Here is a 25960-nt window from a genome sequence, read left to right on the forward strand (position 1 = left end):
TTTCATGTGGTTCTTGAAATAATGGGGTTGTCTGGATAAATAGTATCTACTTCCTCCACAGTTCCAATGCTTGCAAAGAATGTTAATCTTATCAGTCAAATTACTCTGGTTACCTTTTGAGGAACCCTTTTTTGTCCTCTCCGAGTGAGTTGGGACAACTGGATTTTGGAGGATCTTTCATAATCCATAACGAGGTGGTGAAGGATCCTTCATGCCATTTTAAAACGTTTGGGCTTCCTGCTACACCAAGGAAAGTGACGAGTGACCAGGTTTGCCAATAGGTGAATGATGTGACCAAATGTTGGCTGCAAAAAATGTGTTTTGTAGCAATGCGAGTGAGAGGATTAGAAGCCCATTGGAAGGCCAGCAAGAACTCTGAAGGCTTGTACCTCGGGATCAGGGAAGTTGTGAAACTAACATCTTCCTGAGTTGCAGTGGGAGCTTCTATTCTGAGTGAATTTGAATCAAGTTTCTATCTCCTTTACTCCAATCTCTCAAATCTAGGCTATTGGTATAGTATTTCCTTGGTTCTCATCTTTCAATATGGTTTTGTGTGTGCTATTAAAAAACAACAACAACAACAACACGGCATCCCAGGGCAAGACGTCTTTCAGTGATGAATCAAGTGATTCCCATGTGTTAGTTTATAAATTGTTAACTGCTTTGGGATTCAAAGGGATGAAAGATGCTTTATTTATTGTCCTTTGAGATGAAAGATGCATAATTTATAACACGAGGATTACTATTTTATTCACTCTTGTGACGCTGAAATCAGATTCTTTTCTAGTGATGGAATTGCAGAATCCCCTTTAATTTGTGGGCAAGTGGCTTATTAAAAGTTTCGGTGTTGGAGGGTCTGGCTACACAAAAGTGGGTGTTGTATGAAGGAAGCAGTATGACCCTCTTGTTGTTCCACAAAGGCTTCATTCTCCTGCTCATGAGCGTTAGTAAGATGTTAAACATGTGTTTGCAGGAAGGGCATATAAAGATGTTGGCTCTGATGTGTGCTCATGCAGGCTTACGATGACATAATTAGGTATATTCTGTGAAAGTATCTTAAAATATCACAGCTCTAGACCTTGCCTGGTCTTCTCTTCCATTGGGCCTAGGACCTTTACATGGCATTATTGTACCTTTCCAGGTAATCACAAGTTTCCTGTATCCAAAAATATCAACAAGTATGTGCTTAGGAAAATGTCAGCTTCCTGGTTGATAGACCCTTTAGAATTCCCGTGGCTGGAAATCTTCCGTTTGCAACTTTGTAGGGAAGGCTAGGTTGACTTACTTGCTTTTAACTAAAAGGAAGGGCTCGCTTCTTGGCAGCCAGGTTTGGGACTGTTTCTCTAATTTTTTAAAAAAAAACAAAGCATATCTGTCCTGGGTCGTCTCTGCATCAGACGGATTGCGGAGAACCATGGATTTCTGTGTAGACCGGGTGATGCAGGAATGTTGAAGTCGTTTTTTACCCGGCTATTCCATCCTTCCTTTTGAGGGACTGATGTCACGGACTCAGCCTTTTTAGCGGTCACCACAGTGGTGGAACGTTTGGAAATGAGAGAGCAGAGTCAGGATGGCCATCAGCTTCTTCTTACTCCTTCTTTTCATCTTTATCACATGAAATGTTCTTGCCCTTTGAATACTGGCCGTATAGCAATAGTAGGAAAGGAAAGAGACCTACAGATGGATGGTCCCGGGGGCGGTGGGACCTGGGCTGTGTAGCAATGCACAAAGAACCCACCATGAACTTTACAAAAAAAATCCAGGGAAACTGATGAACCCAAGCCAGAATTTTTCTTCTTAAAATGATTTTACCAACTTGGTCGCATGCTTCTGTTTTATTAGAATATGTATTTGCTTTCTTACCCATAGTCAGACTGAAGTTTCTAAGAATGTTCTTATACAGAAAGTATTTCCAGAAGCTATAATTCTCCCATCCGCAGGGGGATGTGACTATATTTCTACTTGAGTGTAGAAGGCCATGAAGGAAGCTAGGACATAACCAATAACTGTCTTTTGTGTATATGGAAACCCTGGCAATTATGTCTTCCCTGGGGGCAGAAATGGACTTCAGCTAAAGTGAGTCCACTGAGTCGGGAGAGTCAGTCGGCCTGTTTCTCTCATTACCAGCATTACTAAGGCAATAGATGTTTTAGCAAAGGACAGATAGCCACCTATCTGGAGTGACTTAAATAATATATGATTTTTTAATTTTATTTCTTTCTTTCTTCGCCATTCAGACACGCTGCTTTGCAGATCAGAAACTAAGTCTGATTTACCCTCAGGTCCAAGCCTGCCCCCCACATTTTCCATGAGGCCTTGCGGCTCACGCGGGTGGATCCCATGTAGCAGCCCATAAGGGAGACAGTGAGCACTGTGATTATTACAAGGGGGCACGGGCTGTAGTCGTGCACAGCTTCCTGGTGGTTGACTCAGAGCCGTGGGACCCTGCAGTCAAGGATTCTGTACCCCAAGAATGCCTCCTCCTCGCACGTCCCATCTCCTGCCGGCCCTTGACCGCCTGGAGGGCTCATCTCTGGAACTCGGAGTCTGATGAGGAGAGTGACTGAGCCCAGCAAGTGCTGGAGACCAAGAGCCCCTGCCTTCGTGAGCTCTGGCCTTTGCCCCTCCGCCTGCAGCATCCAAACACCTTCTGACTCTGAAACAGTGAGTGCGGGGCCCTCAGCCCTGTCCCCCCAACCTCCAAAAGCCCCAGGCTGGGACCAGGACAGGAACCCCAGCTTCTCAGCAGCAGCAAGGCACTGTCTGTTCAAGAAAGTTGGGCCATTTTGAGAAACTAAAGACCCAACTGAAGAACTCTGTAGGCTTCCTCCTCCTCTGGATACCTGAACCTAAAAAACAAACGACAAGCAAACGATGCTCTACATTTGTAAAACTTGAAATCGTATTTATTGTATCTCAAAATGAAAAGTTTATATTTCTTCAAACTGTGCATGGCATAAAATCTTTCACATTTTTTTCCCATGAGGTTTTGTTTTTGTTTTTGTTGTTTTGTTTTAGTGTCCATTCATCTGTGTGAGAGGGAGACAGAGAGTGAGTGGGGAAGGGGCAGAGAGAGAGGGAGACACAGAATCCGAAGCAGGCTCCAGGCTCCAGGCTCCGAGCTGTCAGCACAGAGCCCGACACATGGCTGGAACCTGCGAACCGTGAGATCATGACCTGAGCCGCAGTCGGATGCTTAACCGACTGAGCCACCCAGGCACGCCTTTTCTCTCTCCTTCCTTCCTTCCTTCCTTCCTTCCTTCCTTCCTTCCTTCCTTCCTTCCTTCCTTCCTTCCTTCCTTCTTTCTTTCTTTCTTTCTTTCTTTCTTTCTTTCTTTCTTTCTTTCTTTCTTTCTTCTTCATGATGTTTTTAAAACATTTACCTGGTGATGTGTGCTTACTTTTGTTTTTTCTCCTTTCTGTTATCATTTTTGCATTGAATCGGCTTCCGGAGGATGAAGTCTGCTTGCTGCTTTGAGAACTTGCTCTGGTTGGTCCAGAATGGCACTAAGTCACTGCGAGGTTAATAGAGCCGCTTGAAGTATAGCCATATGTTATTAAGGCTGTGACAAATGCATTTGTGTCTTTATCACTTGTGATGAATGTTTCATTTCATTGACATCAATTCTAATTCCGGAAAATAAATGCTCACCCAAGAGAGGCACATGGCATCTTTCTGAAGCTTAGAAAAAGGGGGAAAAAACATTTTGTTCCATAAGAGAGGAAGTCTGCTCCCCAAAGGCCTACGAGTCATCTCAGGAATAAAGATCTGTGTTCTTTTTCTTTTCTTTAAAAAAAAAATGTCTGCAGGGTGTAAGCAATGCATTCTACTATCCCACACTCTGCTTATCTGAGGGGCTGGGCTTTCAAATGATAGAAACCTAGGACACTAGGACTAGAGGGATTTTAGGTGTCTGTTGGCCCAATATCTTTATTTTATAGATGAGAAATCCTAAGGCTCGGAGAAATCGGGTTATCTGTCCAGGGCCATATAGCTATTTAATTGAAGAAACAAGACTTGAAAATGGTGTCCCTTCTCTTTCATTACTATTATCTATTCTTGTAAATTTGTTTTATTTTATTTACTTAAAAAAATTTTAAGTTTTATTTATTTATTTTGAGAGAGAGAGAGGGTGAGCAGGGGAGGGGCAGATAGGGGGGTGGAGAGAGAGAGAGAGAGAGAGAGAGAGAGAGAGAGAGAGAGAGAGAGAGAGAGAGAATCCCAAGCAGGCTCCATGCAGTCTGCAGGGATCCTGGTGCAGGGCTCGAACTCATGAACCATGAGATCATGAGCTGAGCTGAAATCAAGAGTCAGACACTTAACCAGCTGAGCCACCCAGTCCCTTATTTTGTTTTTAAAGTCTGTTCTCTTTATAGCACCTGTTCTAGAGTGCAGAAAAAAATGTTGTTTTCATTAGGCAGAAGCAAAGCAGAGACACTGTGCGGTAAAGAGATTCACGGTCAAGGTCAAGAGATCCTCAGTAGCAGAAACTATAATAGTCATGCATACACAATGAGAAAAGCCCTATACACATCACTGTAGATACATCTGGGCTGCAAGTGTGGGGTTTTAGGACCACCATAGATTGAGACAATCACTAATTGTTGTCTTCTCCCCAACACTGTGCCTTCAACCTTGAGCCATATGGTAAAATGAACTATGCAAATCGTAAATCAGATCAAAAAAGAGGTGTGGATGCATTTTCTAGTCGTCTGTAGAAGGCCTCCCAGGTACCTGATGGTCACCTACAAAAGTGAAGATAATGTTTTTCCCTGGCTTTGCTGAACTGTCTGCCTGCTCATTGGTATAATTTTGCAGCACTTACTTGGCGGCTCTGGTAAAATGAAAGAGAAGCAAACATGAGATCTGGTCATTTGGAACAGTTGATCTCCTGTGTCTGGATAGCCGTTATAAACACTAAGCACAGACGAAGGAAAAGATGACGTGGAAAAAGGGATTGTCTGTGATGTTCAGACCTAAGAACTTATAAATTGCTTGGTGTTTCATTCGAACATAAAGCTATTCCCCTGTGTGTCTGCTGTTGTCTGGCTTTGTGTCTGAGATGCCTCCCTTAGGATGACCTCCGTTTCCAAGGCAGAGCCTGCAGTGTTCTGTGTTTCGGAAACCGACGGTATGTTTTAGCCTCCTTGGCAGGCAGAAGCGTATGAAGAATGGTCTCACCCAGCAGAGTCCTCAAGTCCTTTCCCGAACTTCTAAAGGTCCCAATTGCTCTTGTGGTCTCTGCTTTTGACTAGCAAATGAGTGTTGATGGCGTAGCATCCAAGTTGGAGTTGGGAGAGACCCTAGTTTTTTTTTTTTTTAATTAGTGATTTATCAATAATATATGTTGCCTACAGCAAACCAGGAATTTCACATACCTTTCTTTTCCGTTGTTCAATTCAAAGCTCTCAAATCTCAGGTAGAGATTACTATCCCATTTGAATGGAGGTTCAGAAAGATGGCCTGGTCACATTCCCACAGATCTGATATAAGATAACTATTCGTCCCCATTGCCATGGATAATCATTGACAGATCTTCCGTTGACTCTCAATAGCCGGTGTAGTCAATGTATTGTATGATCCCCCTAGTTAATTAGCACCAGAATTGATCTGGTGCAAAATTGTGAAGTGGCGGGAATTCATCTTTGGGACTTTCTTGCATCATTGATCTGACCTCCTTCATTCCTCCCTCCTGGCAACGTGATTTCCCAACCTCACCTTTGTGTTTTCCTCACTTATTCTGTCTCAGCTGGTTAGTGATTGGTTGCTGTTAAATGTTGGTATGACTAACAGCCTATGGGCCTTCCTCATCCATAAACCAGCCAAGAGTTCTCAACCATGTCGCTCTACAAACTTCAGTCTGGCTGCCACCTCCATGTTCGCAGAACGATGTGAAAGCTTCTGGCTGTGAAGCAGTTACCAGGATTATCTCTTGTCATTGTGTCCTTGTATCATTTCTTCTCTGTACTTGCACAGGACTCTGTATATGGCTTTCCCTCTGTGATTTATCACTTTGTATGGTGATCGCTTGCTCATCATTCTATCTTTCCTACAATATTATGAAATCATAGAGAGCCAAGATAGTATTTTGTTAACGCATTCTCAGTACCTAGTGGTGTGCCTGACATAAAATAATAAAATAAAATAAAATAAGATTAAAATAGAAGGCTTGACAAATAAGTAGAAGAATCTCTTTTGCTGCTGCTTTCCCTGGTTCTCCCAATTCTGTTTTTTTATTTATTTGTTGTTTGTTTGCTTGCTTGCTTAAAACAAATAAATTTATTATCTTACAGTTCAGGAGCCAAGAAGTGTGGAATCTAGGGGTCAGCAGGATCAAACTCTCTGAAACCTATAAGGGAAAATCTTCCCGTGCCTCTCCCTACCTTGCAGAGATGGCTGGCAATCACATGGCCTTCTCCCGTGTGTGTGTGTGTGTGTGTGTGTGTGTGTGTGTGTGTGTCCTGTAATTTTCTGAGTGCTGACTTTTTTCCAGGACTTTTGGTCATCCACTTTGTTTTTTGCTACTCCTTTTCTGAGGGTCTCTGATTCTCTATTATTTATTGAGTCTTCTGTTTCACATTTACTGGTATTTATATTGTTGTGATGTTTGTCTTTCTTCCTCGCTGTGAATCTACTTTGTAACCTCACTTAACAACAGGTCCAACTGTTTCAATACCCAGACTTTACTGGGGACAAACACAGCTTGCCTGCTTCAGCTGCTTTGACTCCTGATACCTGTCCAGACCCAACTATCTTTTCTCCTTTTTGCAACATTGGATCTCGGAGTTAAAAGATGTGGCTTTGAACCCTGACTCTGTATCCTTCTGGCTGTGTGACCTATAACTTAGCCTTTTGAACTCATGTTCCACATCTGTGTCAAATAGGTAGTAACAATACCCTTGTCTCCAGAATGAATGAGATAATATGTGTAGAAGGACTTTGTAAATGAACAGCAGGCTTGTAAATGAACACCAGAATTAGGGGGCCATCACTGCTTTGTGTTTAAGAAGTTCGTAAACACAGGAGTGCCTGGGTGGCTCAGTCCGTTAAGCACCTGGCTTCAACTCAGGTCATGATCTCATGGTTTGTGGGTTCAAGCCCCGTGTCGGGCTTTGTGCTGACAGCTCAGAGCCTGGAGCCTGCTTCGGATTCTGGGTCTCCCTCTCTCTCTGCCCCTTTTCCCCTCACCTCTGTATTTCTCTCAAAAATAAGTAATTAAAAAAATTTAGTAAAAAAAGAGAAGTTCTTAAACACAGAAAATCTCCCTCAAGCCATAATAATAAGGCTCTTCTAAAGTAAAGAGTGAACACTTTAAGATTTGGCATATCACCTTGGAAGGATAGCCAACCTTGGACTAGGTCATCTTTGGAACTGGTGAGAAATCTGTTTTATAGTTTGCTAAATTTAGGTCTGAGCCACATCGAACTAAAAGTTGAACATTCTCTAACTTAGATTCATGTTTGTAAATTATTTTTAAATTGGTTTCTTTGAATTTTAAGCAATTCTGGATGTTTAAGCCTTACAATATGTTTGTTATATAATGAGTGAAAAAATTGCAAAAAAATGGGCTACATCACACATTAGTGTTGGTTTGCAATAGCCTTTAGAAACAGGTAAAAAAAAATACTTAAGGAATTAAGCCAGATACTGTAAAGTCTTGGTATTAAAATTTCAGATGGGGGTGACTTGATGGCTCAGTTGGTTAAGAGTATGACTCTTGATCTCAGCTCAGGTCTTGATCTGAAGATTGTGAGTTCAAGCCCCACATTGGGCTCCACCTTTGGCTCTGTGCTGGGCATGAAGCTTACTAAAAAAAAAAAAAAATCAGATTAGCAGGCCTGAAAACCTCAGATAATTCTGTCCATTGGAATTTGAAAATATTTTCCAAATTTTATTGATTTCATACTCAAACTATTCCAACCACATTTCTGTTTTATAAAATGTGGAACTTACAACATTGACATTTTCTATAAAAGAAGAATGCTATTTTTAAGAATATAGTTCTTTTCTACTTTGTGGGAAGGTTTCAAAGATTGTAGTCAAAGAACTGTTTATAGAAAATATGCAGTGAATGGGCAAGTCTGACACTCCCAAGTATGATTACAGATATTAAGATGCCGTATTAATACTAATTTTAAGAGCTTGTAAATAAATAAGTCGTAAAAAAAAATAAGTCCCAGGGATGAAAAGCACACAGCATAGGGAATGGTCAATAATATTGTAATAACTTGTATGGTGACAGGTGGTGAGCATTTTGTAATGTATAGAATTGTTGAATCACTACATCATATACCTACGTCACAAGCCACTAGGTCATAAACCAATGTATGTCAACTACACTTCAGTTAAAAAGTTTTAAAGAGTTTGAATTTCTTTTCTAACTTACATGTTTTTTTTTTTAAGTGCTTGCGAATGTCAGTCTTTGGTTGAAAATGCATTTGAAATGCACTCTAAGCTAAAGTGGTTTAAAGGGTTTTGAAATTTGGGGGGGGGTTGCTGCTAATGGTTGTGTTATAAATACCTCTCGTGGTGCAGATGTGACTTACACCTTTTGCTTTGCTGCACTATTTCGTAAATCATAATCCTTTCTCATGATAATGATGTGTTGCTTCGAGCTGGCAAAATAATAGCTGAACACCTTTGAAGAGCTTATGTAATGTTTGCAACATAATCCACTGAAGATCTGTAGATTTTTGGAAGCCCTGTGCTCTGTTCAAAATGGCCAAAGGGAATTTAGAGAATCGCCATGCTGCCTTTGGTACATTCAAGTTTAAGTACACTCTGAGTATTTATTTTTAATTCATGCTTCAGCTAGTCCCCACGCTATGCATATTCTTGTAGCAGTAAACCGGTTAAGCATGATTGATGGCAAAGAACTGTACAAATTCAAGGAGGTCTATACGGGAAAAGGTGAGGCTTCAGTCGTGAGCTGGGAAGCTTTTTGTAGAAAGGGCTAGATAGTAAATATTTTTGATTTTAAAGACCACATGATCTCTTTTGCAACTACTCGATTCTGCTGTTGTGGTGTGAAATCAGCCATACACGGTGCGTCAATGGGTAAGCATTGCCGCGTTCCAATTAAACTTTATAAAAACGGACGACAGAGCAGATTGGGGCTGTGGGTTGTGAATCGCTCACACCTGTTCTAAGCAGAAGCTTTGTCATCGCTTGCATTTTTTTTTAACCTCTTTTTCTCCACAGAGAGGATTCAGAACAACACAGAAGATTAGAGAGATGTTAATAATCATCAAAACTCGAGACAAGGCCTCCGACCTACTGCTGTAGCTGAAAGAGCTACTTCGGGAGAGAGTAAGCGATTGCTCTTCTAATCCTACAGTCTTTATTAAGAACGAATAAACAGTTGAGGTGAGAAACTAAACTCAGAAGACAAGGTGGCCGTCTCCTTGGATGAGTCTCAAAGCCCGTCCTCTGCGGCAGTTACTGGTATTGGCTCTACATGGACAGATTGCCTATGAACCAAGCAGAGGCGTGAGTTGAAATCCAGGCCAAATGGACTCAGTTTCTAGGACTGAGGTGTCACAATGCCGAGTGGCTGATGACTCACGATCTTTGTCTCACCTCCTTTTCCTATGGCTTAAGTGTCACCCCTTTTGCTGCTTGTTTCCACATCTAGAGAAAGGAAAAAGTGGGGGGAAGGGTGGCTAAAACAAGTAATTGAAGATGTCTTGGGAGAATGGAACCTAAAGGGTGGAACAGCAGAAATGGCATCAAAAAGAGAGAGAGAGAGAGAGAGAGAGAGAGAGAGAGAGAGAGAGGGGAAATAGACGATTGGAGACCAATCTGGCTCTAAGCAGAGATTCTGAATAAGTGGAATTACTTGGGGTGCCATCACTTTTGCCTCCCCTTGCTCCACCCCATTACTTCTTACACGCTGGGCATGAGTGCCACTTGAGGGTCTGGAAAACCTTCTCTCTGCCTTGGGCAAGGCTGGAACGTCCAGGCTTCTCTTCTCTCTCCCCACTTGACTGGTTTCGAAATTTTCAGATAATCTCAGATAGCTTTTAAAAGGAAGGACCATCATTTTTACACTAAGGTGGAATAATTGAGAGCCCCGAATTAATCTGTAATTTATGACATTCAGGAAGTGTAGGGAGATCATTTTCAGCAGAGGGGAGTCCCACGCAATCCCTTCAATGACACTAAGTAAGCCCTGAGTGCTTGCTTTTGGGTCAGGACAGGCGTCTGTTGCCAGTATGGGTTACGAAAACAAAAACACAAATGGTGAAACTCTTGGAGCCCAAGGGGTCACCTGCTTCTCTAGACTCTGTAGACCACCCTTCCTTTTAATATCCAAATATGGCAACTTGCGACTCCGCCCCATACCAGGATGAGACTATCCTTTGGTGTGCCTGCAGATTTCAGGGGGAATAGAAATCTTGATTGGCCTACTGAGCAGTTTGCTTCTTAAATGTCACTTGTCATCCCTGGGGATTCCTTTTCTCTTGCTGGCCCACTCTCCCCCTGAGGTGAACACCACCCTGGTTTCTCCATTTTTCGTGAATAACTCGAAAAAATAACTCGTGCATGGCAGACTTTTTCCAAGGTTGGCAGTAATCGTGGGCAATTATAAGTATAGTACCATATGGACCTCAATTTAAATTTAATATTAGATAGTAGCTTCCCAGTAGTCATTTCTGATAATAGGAGGTGAGCTTCCTCTCTTCTCAGGACCCTTCCCTTGGCACCGGGGGTCTTCCTTCCTTGCTTCCCGGCTCATTCTCACATGCTTCATTATTCCTTTTATCCCTCTGACCTTTGTCTTCTCTTTCTATAATATCTTTTTCACCTTCTCTGTAGAGCAGTTTCATTCTTTTGTTTTCAAACCCTCTTCTAAAGGTGGAGAGGTTCTCTGTGGCAGATGTATGCGCAAAAAGATTATTGAGGTAATTCTTTAAATACAGAGCTTTCTGGGGCACCTGGATGGCTCAGTCGGTTAAGTGTCCAACTCTTGATCCTGGCTCAAGTCACAATCTCTTGGTTCATAAGTTCAAGCCCCATGTCGGGCTTCATGCTGACAGTGCAGAGCCTGCTTAGGATTCTCTCTCTCTCTCTCTCTCTCTCTCTCTCTCTCTCTCTCTCTCTCAAAACAAATAAATAAACTTAAAAAATAAATATAGAGCTTTCTCCCAAATATGAATTATACCATCTCCTAGAATGAAACAAAAAATAATAGCGACTTTACTTATTGACTCTCTGGCAATTTAATGACAAATGCAATCGCCTTTTTCTCAGTTCTACTTTTTGAAATCTCTTGGGTCTTTAAATCTTAAACAGTGGAACTATGTTCCACTCCCTCCTTCTTGAAGTTCTTACACATTTTGGTTTCCATGGCATTGTACTTGTTCGGCTTCTTAAAACTCATTGAACATGTCTCTTCCATCTCATTTCTTGGCTTTTTTTTCCTCCCTGGTAACCTAGCCCAAGGATTCTGGGTTAAAATACAAGCTGCAGTGTGGGAGTGTCAGGCAAGTTCATGGAACTCTGAGAGGGTCCCAAAAGGCAACAGGCAACATTATCCAACCTATTCTTTCATCTCTGATCACTCCCACATTAATTACGATGTAGACCAAGTATATATGTGACTATTTGTTTTACTTCTCAAGTGATAGGCTCTATTAACAGCTTTTGTGATTTAGCCCCTCCTTACTTGTCTATCTGCCAGGGGTTCTAAAGGGCCAGTCACTCAAGCTGGAAATGTGGCATCATCACTGAAACATCTTTGCCCCCATCCCTGAGATTCAGATGACAACTGGGTCCTTATCACATTTTCCTTCCCTTTCCAGCCTCATTTCGGTCTTCTCCGTTCTGTTTGTATTTGCCAGCACCCTCGTCCAGCCAGCCCTGTGTTGCCTTCATCTTCTCCAGTTACCCAGGGAGACCCAAAAGTTGTCTCTTCTCCGAGTAGGGAACCAGTGGAATGGATCCCTGAAACTCAGTGAACATAGCGTTGCTTCACTCCAGCATTTCCATGCACACAAGCATTCTGTTACCTCTGACACAATTGCATCTGGTAAGTGTTTTAATGGGACGGAGCAAAATTGTTCTGAATTCCTCTCCCAATTGCTTGGCGAGTTGCGCCCCGGCTGGGCTTCGGGAAGCTGGGTCTGGTGCGGGCGTGGACCGAAAAGCAGGAGGGCTCTCTGCTGCCAGGTATGGAGTGAACTGAAAACAGATAGGGATTTGGGCGAACACAAGCGGTGGAACTTGCCCTATTGGGGGGGAGGGTCTGACCGCAGGTGACCACCTGCTGCCCAAAGTCACACTCAGGCCCACGTGCCTGAGACTCTCTGGGGGCGAGGACCAGCCGTACAGGTCATTTTAAAGAAAATGGGCATGACTATTAGAAGACACGTGGCCTGAAACTGCAGTCAGAAACCCAACACACATATGGCGGTTTTAGGGTCTCACTCACTTATTGTCATTTTACTCTGTTAATTTGATGGATAATTGAGAAACAATTCTGCCATTCACCATTTCAGTCAATGCACGCGCAGCACTACAGAATATGGTTAACGTCTCCTCTTCTCTCATGGAAGGATATTCCGGTGGCAGGAAGTAGATCATGAAACAGGAAATAAGCTAATCACAGAGAAGGGGGATACAAGGAAGGAATGAAACCAGCCAGTGGGGTAGAGAATGACGAGAAGAATCGTATTGTAGATTGGATGCTAAGGGGACAAGTACTATTTTATTTATTTATTTATTTGTAACATTTTTATTTATTTTGAGAGACAGAGCAGGAGGGAGAGAGGAACAGAGAGAGAGGGAGACACAGAATCCGAAGCAGGCTCCAGGCTCTGAGCTGTCAGCACAGAGCCCGACACAGGGCTTGAACCCACAAACCGGGAGATCATGACCTGAGCTGAAGTCGGCCGCTTAACCGACTGAGCCACTCAGGCGACCCAGGGACAAGTACTATTTTAAATGGAGATTTGACTAATGAGAAGGGGCCAACCACACAAGGAGGTTAATCCTAGATAGAAGGAATAGGAAGCACAGTATTCCAAGACAGGTACAAAGACAATAGAAAATTCAGTGTGATCAGGGAGTGGGGAGCAACTGTCAGAAGAGACAGAGATGAGAACTGAGAGACGGGCAAACGGCAGATGTTGGGAGACTTGCGGCAGGAGAATGACATGTGGGTTTCAATGGGAAACTACTGGGGCGCCTGGGTGGCTCAGTCGGTTGAGCGTCTGACTTTGGCTCAGGTCATGGTCTCACACTCCTCGAGTTCCAGCCCGGTGTCGGGCTCTGTGCTGACAGCTCGGAGCCTGGAGCCTGCCTCGGATTCTGTGTCTCCCTCTCTCTCTGCCCCTCCCCACTTATGCTCTGTCTCTTTCTGTCTATCAAAAACAAAATATAAGGCTGATGCCAATTTCAGAAATAAATAAATAAATGGGAAACTACCGATGGGTCATAAGGAAGGGAGGGGCACTCTCATTTTTTGTCTCCCTTCAGGCTCAGAGGGTCACTCTGACAGCAGTCTTGCCGTTCATTGCTCATCCTCTCTGTTTCCCTTTTCTTTGAGAATGGCTATATTTTTTCACTCAAAATTCCAGAGGAAACCAAGTAATTAGCAGGTAATTAATTGCTGTTAATTGGGCCACCTCCCGAGTTGCTGGACAAACCATGGAAGGACCACTCTTGGGTCAGCTTTCAAGTTTTGTTACAAGCACCTGTTCAGAGGAAAACTTACTTGCTTCTATGAATTGGGAGCTCGGGGCAGGTGCATTTCAACTAGAATGGAAAGAGTGTCAGGAATGGCAGACCGATGTGTTCAATTCATACCTTCTTCTGCATGCTTAAAATTAAGGGGCAAACTAATAAAACGTTATTGAAGTAAAGGGCGCCTGGGTGGCTCAGTCGGTTAAGCATCCGACTTCGGCTCAGGTCATGATCTCACTGTTCATGAGTTCAAGCCCTGGGTCGGGCTCTGTGCTGACAGCTCAGAGCCTGGGACCCACTTTGGATTCTGTGTCTCCCTCTCTCTCTGCCCCTCCTCTGCTCACACTCTCTCTCTCTCTCTCTCTCTCTCTCACTCTCTCTCTTAAAAATAAATAAACATTAAAAAAATTTTTTAAAAAGTAATTGAAGTAAAATGCATGATATTATATGTTATATAATTACAATATTTTGTATATTATATTATGAATTGGAGTAAAATGCATATAACATTGTGTATTACATTACATAATTACCTTTTATATATTATATTATATAATATATGACGCATAATAATATATTATATAAAATAACTATATCACATAAAATTATTTCCTTTTTTGGCCTACAGAATATATTTTCCTAGAAAACAGGGATGGTGGTTGATGTGAAATCAGACGCAGTTTTCTTGGCCCTGGATTCATGTCTGGCAACATGGCTAAAAGAGATTAGCGCCTGGGTTGTAGTCCTTGATGGAGATGTCTTTGTGTCCCTTTTTGGCAGCTCGGCAGATAATCTGCCCATATACATCTGGTGTATTGCTGTGAAATGTTGCACACATAGCATCTGAAACACCTGTTCCTTGTTATTTTCCTTGCTGAGAAATAAGTAGTTTCCATTTTACCTTACCCACATACTTCTGATGTGTCTTAGAGATCCTGGATCAACGTACTCAGTCATAGGTTAATCTAACACCCACGGACTAAAAAGACATCTCTAAGATACCAAGCTAAATATCGACAAACCCCAGAATAGAACCTGTGTATTCTCTTTTCTATTTCAGTAATTGTTATAATTGTGTCTGGAGATGGGAAGGGGAGTAGAAAAAAAAAAACTAATGCAACATGTGGGAAAACTGAAATGTAGGAATTGAATTTGGTTGGGGAAAGGCAGTGGTGAGGATAATTAAGAGGAAAATAGCACATTCAGATAAAGAGAAAATGGGATGGAAAATGAGAAAAGGGAATACAATAAAAGGGAGGTATCCAACATAGAAAATTAGACAATATGGCCTGTAAGCCATTTTGAACCCAGTCAATCCCTTTAAGTCTTAAGAGAATTTTGTACCTTTTAATTTTTTTTAAATTTGAAAAATTTTTTAATGTTTTATTTTTGAGAGAGAGAGAGGCAGACAGAGTGTGAGTGTGGGAGGGGCAGAGAGACAGGGAGACATGGAATCCAAAGCAGGCTCCAGGCTCTGAGCTGTCAGCACAGAGCCTGACACAGGGCTTGAACTCATGAACTTGAGCCAAAGTCAGATGCTTAACTGACTCAGCCACCCAGGTGCCCCTTAAGAGAATTTTTTAATGTGGCCATGTTTTAACTAGCTTGATTTCTTTGAAGGGCTTTTGTCATGAAAGTGAGACGTAGTCAAGGATTTTCTTGACTGTGGTTCTATGTCAGATTGAGATGACATGGCTTGACTTTTCTATAACTGCCTGATGGGTTCCCAAAGATGGCAAATGCAGAGTAAAGCAGGCTTATTGACCAGGGAACTATAACCCTTGAGTCAGCAACTGTCTGGACCTTGTGGGATGATCAGAGTTCAGCAGAAGCATAGAGGATACTCTTTCTTCTTTTCTACTATGCTTTAATCATTTCTTCTTATAAGAAATTGCTTTGAGGGGCACCTGGGTGGCTCAGTCGGCTGAGTGTCTGACTTCGGCTCAGGTCATGATCTCGTGGTCTGTGAGTTCAAGCCCCACACCAGGCTCTGTGCTGACAGCTCAGAGCCTGGAGCCTGCTTCGGATTCTGTGTCTCCCTCTCTCTCTGCCTCTCCCCCGCTCATGCTCTGTCTCTCTCTGTGTCAAAAATAAACATTAGAAAAAATTTTTTATAAAAAGACATTGCTTTGAGGATTAAAGAATCGGAATCCTTAGGGTGCTTACTCTCTATGAAAAATATTCTGTTGTTTCATAAACAGGATATGCTGCTCTAGGCAGGGATTATGAAGCTTTTTCTGTAAAGGGCCAGATAGTAAATATTTTAGGGTTTGCTGACCATACTTACTGTTGCGGGGTGACAAAACATTGCAACTACTCAACTTTGCCAATGTCATACAAAAGGTACAAAAAGGTTTTACAATACATAAAGGAATGGGGGCACCTCGGTGGCTCAGTTGGTTAAGCGTCTGACTTCGGCTCAGGTCATAATCTCATGGTTCGTGAGTTCAAACCCCACGTCAGGCTCTGTACTGACAGCTCAGAGCCTGAAGTCTTCTTCAGATTCTGTGTCTTTCTCTGCCCCTCATGTCTCCCTCTCAAAATAAATAGACATTAAAAACAAACAAACAATACATAAAGGAATGGGTGTAGCCATGTTCCAACAAATTTTATTTGCAAAAACAGGTTATGCCTATTTGAACCTACCAAGCTAGAGGAGCAAAAAAAAAAAAAAAAAAGAATAAAGAAAACTGAGGAGGGGCAAAGAACTTATGGATACAATCAAGTGGATTAATATATGCATAATGAGAGTCCCAGAAGGGAGAGGAATGGGAAGATAGTGTATCTGAAGAAATAATGGCCCAAAACTTTTCAAATTTGTGAAAATAAATGGACATACAAATTTAAGAAGCTCAGTGAACCTTAGCTGTGAAAAACCCAAAGAGGCTCACATTATGATGCATTATATTCAAACTGTCAAAAGTTACAGATGAAGAGAACCTTAAAAGCAGCAAGACAAAAGTGGCTGATCATGTGCAAGGAAGCTCCTCTCAGATTATCACCTCTCAGGTGCCTCAGCAGAAAGCTTGTAGGTCAGAAGAGGGTGGGGTGACATATTCAATGTACAAAAAAAAAAGCTGTCAACCAAGAATACTATATCTAACAAAACTGTTTTTCAAAAATGAAAGCGTGATTAAGACTTCCCCAGATTAAAAAAAATTTTTAAATGTTACCCAGATAAACAAAAGCTACAGGATTTCATCACCACCAGATTTGCCCTATAGTAAATGCTAAAGGGAATCCTTCCGCTTGAAATGAAATGAAACTAGACAGCAACACAAAATCATATGAAAATATAGAGGTCTCTAGTAAAGGTAAACATATGGACAGATATAAGATCCTGTAGAATTATAATGTTGATGTATAAGTCACTTTTAATTAGCATGTGGAATTTAAAAGACAAAGCCCAAAAATATAAATCTATTGCTAATTGATATATAATATAAAACAATGTAATTTGAGGGGGAAGAGATATAAAGGAGTAGAGTGCTTGTGATTAAAGTTATCATCAGTGTAAAGTAGATTTTACAACTTTATGATGTCTTATACAACACTCTTGGGAACCACAAAGAAGGTACCTATAGAAAATGCACAGAAAGAAATCAGAAGGTAATCAAAGCATGTCATTATATATTAAAAAAATATATATCAAGAGACACAAAGGAAGACCGTGAGAGAGGAAAAGAAGAACAAAAGAGCTACGAGAAGAAAACAGTAAAATGGCAAAAGTTATTCTCTATCAGTAATTGCTTTAAATGTAAAGGGATTAAACTCCCCAATCTAAAGGCAAAGATTGGCTGAATGAAACTAAAAACAAAATAAAATGAATTTAAAAACAAACAAAACCAAAAAAAAAAAAAAAAAGATCTAAGTATTTGCTGTCCACAAGAGGCTCACTTCAGATGTAAAGACACACACAGGCAGAAACTGAAAAGACAGAAAAAGATATTCCATGCAAATGGAAACCAAAAGATAGCAGAGTGTCCATACTAATATCAGACACAAGAGAAAAAGAAGGTCTTTCTCTGTCTCTATCTCTCCTTCTCTCTCTCTCTCTCTCAGTGTGTGTGTGTGTGTGTGTGTGTGTGTGTGTATTATTTACCATAGCATCAAAAAGAATACTTAGGAACAAACTTAATCAAGGAGGCAAAAGACTTGTGTACTGGAAGTTAAAGAAGACAGAAATAAGTGGAAAGACATCCTATGCTCATGGTTGGAGGACTTAATATTGGTAAAATGTCCATATTGCTAAAAGAGACCTACAGGTTCAATGCAATCCCTATCAATATCCTAATGGCATTTTTTTTTCAGAAATAGAAAAAAAAATCCTAAAATTTACATGGAATCTCAAGGGACATGAATAGCAAAACCAGTCTTGAAAAAAAAAAAAAAAAACCAACGTTGAAGGTCTCGTACTTCCTGATGTTAAAACATATTACAAAACTGCAGTATCGAAACTGCGTGGAACTGATATACAGACAGACATATAGACCAATGGACCAACACTAATCCCAGAAATAAGCCCTAACATATATGGTCATATGATCTTCAGCCAGAGTGCCAAGACCACTCAGTGGGGGAAAGTACCATCTTCAACAAATGGTGTTGGGAAAACTGAATTTTTACATGCAAAAGAATGAAATTAGACCTTTACCTTCTACTATATACAAAAGTTAATTAAAAATGGGTATGAGACCTAAAAATATAAAACTCATAGGGGAAAATCTATGGCATTGCATTTGGCAATAATTTCTTGGCTACGATGCCAAGAGCACAGGTGAAAAAGCATAATAGACAAATGAAACTACCTCAATCTTAAAAAAGGAAGCAATAAACAGAGTGAAAAGGCAACCCACAGAATGGGAGAAAATGTTTGCAAATCATACATCTAATAAGGGGAAAAAATCTAGAATATTTAAAAAAACTACAATTCAACAAGAACAATAGCACGGGCAGACTTGAATAGGACGTTTCTCCAAAGAAGAACTGTAAATGGATAGTAAGCATGTGACAAGATGCTCAATATCACTAATCATCACTGAAATACAAATCAAAACTGCGTTAAGATATCACCTCAGACCCATTAGGATGGCCATGATAGAAGAACAAAATAAAAAAAAACACAAACAAAAGCATAAAATAACTAGTGCTGGTGAAGATGAGGAGAAATGGAACCCTTGTACGGTGTTGGTAGGATTGTAAAATGGTGCAGCCATTACGGACAACAATATGGAGGTTTCTCAAAAAATTAAAACTTGAACTACTGTATGGTCCAGTAATTGTATTTCTGGATATATGTCTAAGGGAATTGAAAGCAGAGTCTGAAAGAGATATCGATACACTAATGTTCACTGGAACATTATTCACAATAGCCAAGAGGTAGGTACAATTCATGTGTCCGTGGCTGGATGGATAAAAAAAAATATATGGTTTGTGCATACAATGGCATATTATTCAGCCTTAAAAAAGGAAATTTTGTCACATACTACAACATGCCTGAACCTTAAGATCATTCTGTTAAGTAAAATAAGCCAGTCGCAGAAAGACAAACACTGTGTGATTCCACTCATACGAAGTATGTGAGTTAGTCAAATTCATAGCAGTAGAAAGTAGAATGATTATTACCGAGGTCTAGGGGACAAGAAATGGGGCGTGCATGTTCAATGGGTATAGAATTTTGGTTTTTCAAGATGAAGAAATTCTGAAGACCTGTCTCATAATAATGTAAATATACTCAACACACAGTAAACCATGAACATAAAATTTTAAGGTGGTAAATTCTATGTGCCTCTTTAAAAATGTTTTTATTCTACCTTCTTTCTTATAATGTATTTTCTTTGATTGTTTAAATAGGCTCCACACCAAACATGGGGCTCAAACTCACGACCCCAAGGTCAAGAGTCACATGCTCTATCAACTGAATTAGTCAAGGCACAGCATGGGCTTTTTTTTTTTTTCTTTTCCAGAAAGCAGGTCATGGCGTAGACTTGGCCCTCGGACCATAGTTCGCTGACCCTTGCAGTAGAGCAAGCACTTCTAAATAGAAGGAAAAATTAAAGTGGAGTGCTTTCTGTGTTCTCCCGGGGACCATGCAACAAGGCATTGTCTTGTAAATTATCTTAAGTTGTGTTAGGAATAAAGACGGGGCTTGTGACTAAATATTCTGTATTCGGGGGGAAATATTCTGGGGATAAAGTACTTTGAACCTGGGGGTTGGAGGAGGTAATGATTTGCTGTTGGGAGTGAAGTAAGTAAGGAGAAAAACGACTATGGTTTATGTTTGCTAAGTCTGCATAGTGTGGAGGGACTCCATGACTTCTAAGAATGTAAACAAATCATAACTAAAAAAATATATCCAACTGGATTTTCCCTCTTGGGATGAGGTGGGTGATAGATTCCCATATGTTCTGTCTCACAGAGTTTTATTCCAATTTTTCTTCATGAAAGCAACTATTTTAAAAAATGTTGGGTTCCATAAGAAATACGTTGATATCTATAATTTTGGGGGGTTATGGTCCAATCCCTTATATGTTTTATTTGCCTAAACTAAATTGGATTGTAAAACCTTTGGCATGGGGACCAGATCTTTTACCTGCTGAAGAACAAAAATGTACAGACACAGTGCCCCGTGCATCATAGTTACTATAAACATTGCATTGAACATAGTAATCTGAGTGAGGAATTTGAAGTAATAGGATAAATAATATTTAAAGGAGGCCTATAGAAGAAGATTTGGGCACCTGGGTGGCTCAGTCGGTTAAGCGTCTGACTCTTGATTTTGGCTCAGGTCATGATCTTACAGTTCGTGGATTTGAGCCCCAGCTCAGGCTCTGCACTGACAGTGTGGAGCTTACTTAGGATTCTCTCTCTGCTCTCTGCCCCTCCCCTGCTCATGCTCTCTCTCTCTCTCTCTCTCTGTCTCTCTAATAAGAAATACATAATTTTAATAAATAAATAATCTCTCTAATAAATAAACTTAAAAAAAAGATGCTAATTTTAAAATGGGATTAAACTGGACTGTCAAAGATGCAGTGTCCCATGCTCATGGTACTTCAAATAATGTGAAGATGTTTCATTTCTTGTTTCTACCTTTTCTGCAGTTACTTTTGACTGCCTTGGAGAAGTGTTACTATGTACACACACACACACACACACACACACACACACAGTGCATTGTACTTATTTGCCCAATGGCAAAAATATTCCTATTGGGGCGCCTGGGTGGCGCAGTCGGTTAAGCGTCCGACTTCAGCCAGGTCACGATCTCGCGGTCCGTGAGTTCGAGCCCCGCGTCAGGCTCTGGGCTGATGGCTCAGAGCCTGGAGCCTGTTTCCGATTCTGTGTCTCCCTCTCCCTCTGCCCCTCCCCCGTTCATGCTCTGTCTCTCTCTGTCCCCCCCCCAAAAAAAAATCCTATTAATTTGTAACTTCTAACTGCAGATTTTTCCTGGCTATTAGGTCCAAGTGGATTATCTGGAAATGAAGTGGAGAAAAAGTTGCTGCTTTGGTATTTCACAAGCCCAGTTTTCTCCCATTTTCCCTAAATGTGGCACCTGGTACCTCCTGGCCCAGGGACAGGGCAGTGTTGTCCACCAGATTTCTCCATCACATAGAAAGGACCCCTTTAGGATCGAAAGGCACAGGCTTCACCCCATCCAAATTCTGTCATTATGGGAGGCTCAGTAAGTGGTCAGCATTTTCCTAAATGAATACATGGCACCACCACGAATATTCCTTGAGGGTAAATTCCTGGAAATGGACTTTTTTTGATAAAATCTTTTTATCCATGTTGCCAGCTTCCGCGGAATGGCTGTGCCGATAGATTCTCCACATGAGTGTAGGGATGTGGTTGCTTCCCAGGAAATGTTCCCTCTACATCTACATGACAGCAATTAATCCAGACTAATTAGTTTTGAAACAATGGCACAGCTCTCTGGTGAAACCACACACTTGGTGTTTTATGACGCCTGGATTAGGTGCACTGAAGCTTCCCCGGCAGGGGACGGTTTATGAAATGGTGCCCCAGTGCCTCTAAAATCTTTGTTGTTGTTTATTTATTTATTGGGGGTTGGGGGGGGGGGGAAGAGAGGGAGAGAGAGAATCCCAAGCAGGCTCTGTACTGTCGGCACAGAGTCCAATACTGAGCTTGACCCCCATGACCCTGAGGTCATGACCTGAGCTGAAATCAAGAATCAGACACTTAACCCACTGAGCCACCCAGGCGCCCCTCAAAATCTTCTGCTTTAACAGATTGGTCCCTGAATCAGAGAGATGATTTATTAAATGTGCCTTTTTGTGAAGAAGCATCTTGGGGAGGCAGAGATCATCGCTTTTACAAAAACAATTGGATGAACACTATTGTTTTCAAAAATACCATGGACTTGGGGCGCCTGTCCCAGTCAGGTAAGCATCCGACTCTTGATCTCGGCTCAGGTCATGATCTCATGATTTGTGAGTTCGAGCCCCGCATCAGGCTCTGTGCTGATGATACAGAACCTGCTTGGGATTCTCTCTCTTCTCCTCTCTGTCCCTACCCCACTTTTGTTTATGTGTGCTCTCTCTCTCTCTCTCTCTCTCTCTCTCTCTCTCTCAAATAAATAAAACTTAAAAAAAATTTTTAAATACCATGGAACTTATTTCATGACTAGGTTAGACACCCAGTCAAATATTTTTTATGCATTGCATTGCCAGGAACTCTGCTAGGAATTTGGAGTATAGGGAAGAATAAAACGCTCACTTTGACTTAGGAGCTCACAGCCTCCTGGGGGTAGACAGACATGTGAAGACTGGTAGCTGAAAATACTCAGGGACCCGGACCCTTGCAGTAGGCTCTTGCCTGCACGTGTGGCCTGGGGGAAATGTGCTCTGTCCTCTCTCGAGCACAGAAAGAAAGGGAAACATCAAGTCCCTTATTACTGCTTACCTCTCCCCCGTCCAGCTATTGGAATGAATGACCACAGTCATTTAGCATTTTTTCCATTTAAAAATGGCACATATGGACACCGATGTCACTTTAGTCTAAAATGTCAAGTATTTCTCCCGATCTATGAAAAAAAAAAAAAACATCACCAAAGCAGAACAAGTGTGATCACAAAATCCCAGATAAGAGTAAAGAATGAGAAGAATTTTGTCTTTAGCCAAAAAGACCCATTTGCCTCTTACTACTTACATCTTCTCTTTGAAAATCAGTGCCATATTTTTTAGGGGCTTTCATCCATGATTACTGATTTTGGATTGTCAATAAATGCTAGATTTAAAGGAAAAGGAATGATTTCCCCAACCCTATAGTGATTTAGAGTAGACGGGCTTGAACAGAAGATTTTCAGGTAACTGTCGGTCTTTCAGGGGTTTTATTTCCTGAGCATCGTTCCCCCTGAACACTTCTTGTAGGAATGGCATGCTAATTAGGATGTTTACAGCATGGTGCTAAAGTGATAAAACAGAACTCAAAATTACAGTGATGCCCAGATTACATCTGTGTTAAAATAGGTATGCATGTGAGAAAAACTGGAAGGGAATAACCCTAAGATAAAACTGCTTATTATGTTAGAGGCAGGAAATTGACGTGATATATTTTTCACCTTTAAAACTTCTTTAATATTGCCATCAAGACTGTTTCTATCATTTTGAAAGTTTCGTGATAATAATGTCAAAACAAATACCTTATCTGAGAGGATCAAAGTTAACACCAAGCCCTGCCAAGGTTGTGCCCTGACTTTGAAATTCTACTGGTCAGGGAAATCATAAAAAATGTGAGCAGCTGACGTTGGGAGGCCGGCTTTTACATTTGCAAGTAAGAAATGTTTCTGCAATCTTCTGTCAGAATCTTTTTCAAAGAGGCTGTTTCAACACCAGCAAACTATACTTAATGAAGCATCAGAGGCAACTGGGGTATGAGTGTTGAGCGTCGGTAATCACCACATGGTTGTGGGTACCTGGCTTCTGGTGCCCTAGTAGCTAAGCATCAACACTCCATCTGAACTTATAGGGCTGGAAGGTTTTACCAATGCTTCCCGTAATCAACACTGTCAGTTGCATATGAAACACTCATTTCCTCCCCTTTTTCTTTCCTATTATGACATTTACCCCATGTCCTCTTCCATTTAAAAAAAAATTAACATTTATTCATTTTTGAGAGACAGAGTGCAAGTGGAGGGAGGGGCAGAGAGAGAGGGAGACACAGAATCCAAAGCAGGCTCCAGGCTCCGAGCTGTCAGCACAGAGCCCGACGCGGGGCTCGAACTCACGAACTGTGAGATCATGACCTGAGCCGAAGTCGGATGTTTAACCGACTGAGCCACCCAGGCGCCCCTGTCCTCTTCCATTTTTAAAAGTTAACACCCATCCTGGTTCCAGCTACAGAATAGGATCCAAATTTCGTGTAGGTCAATTATGACATGGTACTCCCACAATTGCTGTTTATATATCACACTAGGTATGTGACCTAATTTGCCGGAAGGGAAAGACTTACAGATTTTATGTATGGGCTGACCAGTGACTATATGTCTTGGTTTGTCCGTGACAGTCTTAGTTTACGCTCATTTTCTTGGCATGCCTATTACCAGTGCCTCCCTTTCATTCTTAAAAGCATGGTGGTTTGGAAAACAAATTATGGGTTTGTTCATCCTTATTGTAAACCATCCTTGGGGGAGATGTTTTTTTTTCTTTTCCCTCCCACTAAACATAAACAAAAATGTATGTAGCCTTGTTAACAGTTATCTTGAAAATCTGAGGGACACCTGTTGTAGGATGATTCTGACCCTGAGGTCTGAGAAGTGAGGACAAGAAGCCAAAGAACTCAATATTTAATGACACAGTTGAGTTCTTGATCATATAAAGCGGGATCCTACTCCGCCTTGGACTTCTATGAGTCAACAAATAGTATTCTTGTGTATGACAGATTAACTTGCTGCCCTGTTACTTGCAGACCGGATGACCCTAGTGATATACATCCCGATGAATCGTGTGCTACATTCATACACATCAGACTTTCCTGGGATTTTAATGCTCTTGTAAGACCTTGGCCAATTCTACTGAAAGCACCGTATTTTTCCAAAGGGAAGTACAATTTCTTACCATTAAAGACAAATGGAATACTTCGAGAGCAATATTTCTCAAACTTCAATGTGCATAAGGATCATACGAAGGTCTTGCTAAAATGCAGTTTCTGATCAGTAGGTCTGGGTGGGGGCTGAGAGTTTGCATTTGTAACCAGCTCCCAGATAAAGTTGATGCTGACTGTCCCACTGACCCCATTAGGTCTAACAAGGTCCTAGAGGACTCACAATTTTAAAATATTAATACCATTGAATAATGTCTATGGATTTTAGCCTCCTAAATTCGTGAATTATTTGGTCTCCTAGTTTCCTTCCAACTCACAAAATCTGTGTAGCTATGTCTCTAGTAGATAGTTTCCCAAGGCTATCCAAAAGAGACAGCTATTTGATGGCAGGCCTGGAAGATACATTAAAGATATTAGGAAATGGAATCAACGTCCCTATTTGTTTAGGACATAAAAGAATATTGACTTTTTATTTTTCCCGGGAAAAAAAAAAAAGGAAAGTCGCTCATTTTGACTTTTTGCTCGTTGGACAATGGAGTGTGATATAAACTGGTGGGCAGGTAGCGAATGTCAGTCCAGATTCTGGCTGCCAAGGAAACCCCATCCCATGATTTCACCTTGCCGAATGTCTTGTTCTCATCTTTAACTATGTGGAGATCAGACGACTGCCAAATTCCTTTTCAGAACCAAAGCTCTGCCAACACAGTAAGCAACTTTCTGCCAGTGGTTTCAAAACCATTTGCGACTATGGTGTTTGAGGCAAGACCAGTAGGTTTCCGTGGAATGATCCTTTCAGGCCCTCTGGCTTCAGTGCCTGTCCCAAAGCCAGCGTGGGATACACAGAATTCCCGGTGACTGGCCTGTGAAGCCACGAGGTTTCTTTTGTCAGCAAAATCAGTGATTCCCAAATTTCAGTATGCATCAGAAGCACCACGAGTCTTGTTAAAACACGGATTTCCTGGGCCTGACCCTCAGGAGGTCTGATTCAGTAAGTTTGGGGTGGGGTTGGGGGGGTCCCTGAAAATTTGCATTTCTAAGTCCTTGGGTGATGCTGATGATCCTGGTCCTGGACTGCATGTTAAGAACCACCCATCAAGGCCGTACATCTCAGTGTTAATCCTCAAGTTCTTCCTGTTTGATTGGCCGATACTACCCTTCCCAATCCCCGTATCAACGTGTAAGGTTCCGCGTATAGGAGCCAATGTGCGTCCT

The 25960-nt window shown here is 41.4% G+C and overlaps 1 long non-coding RNA gene across 5 annotated transcripts in view; it reads left to right on the forward strand.

The window, feature by feature from the left end:
* LOC111560415 overlaps positions 1-25960 on the forward strand; it is a 213959-nt gene that overhangs the window by 135141 nt on the left and 52858 nt on the right. For all 5 annotated transcript variants that reach the window (XR_002742170.2, XR_002742171.2, XR_006597516.1 and 2 more), the window contains 2 exons: positions 9203-9310; positions 11845-12032. This is a non-coding gene — a long non-coding RNA (uncharacterized LOC111560415). The remainder of the gene's footprint in view (positions 1-9202; positions 9311-11844; positions 12033-25960) is intronic.

This window comes from Felis catus, chromosome B2 (assembly GCF_018350175.1).
Source record: "Felis catus isolate Fca126 chromosome B2, F.catus_Fca126_mat1.0, whole genome shotgun sequence".
NCBI classification, from domain to species: domain Eukaryota; kingdom Metazoa; phylum Chordata; class Mammalia; order Carnivora; family Felidae; genus Felis; species Felis catus.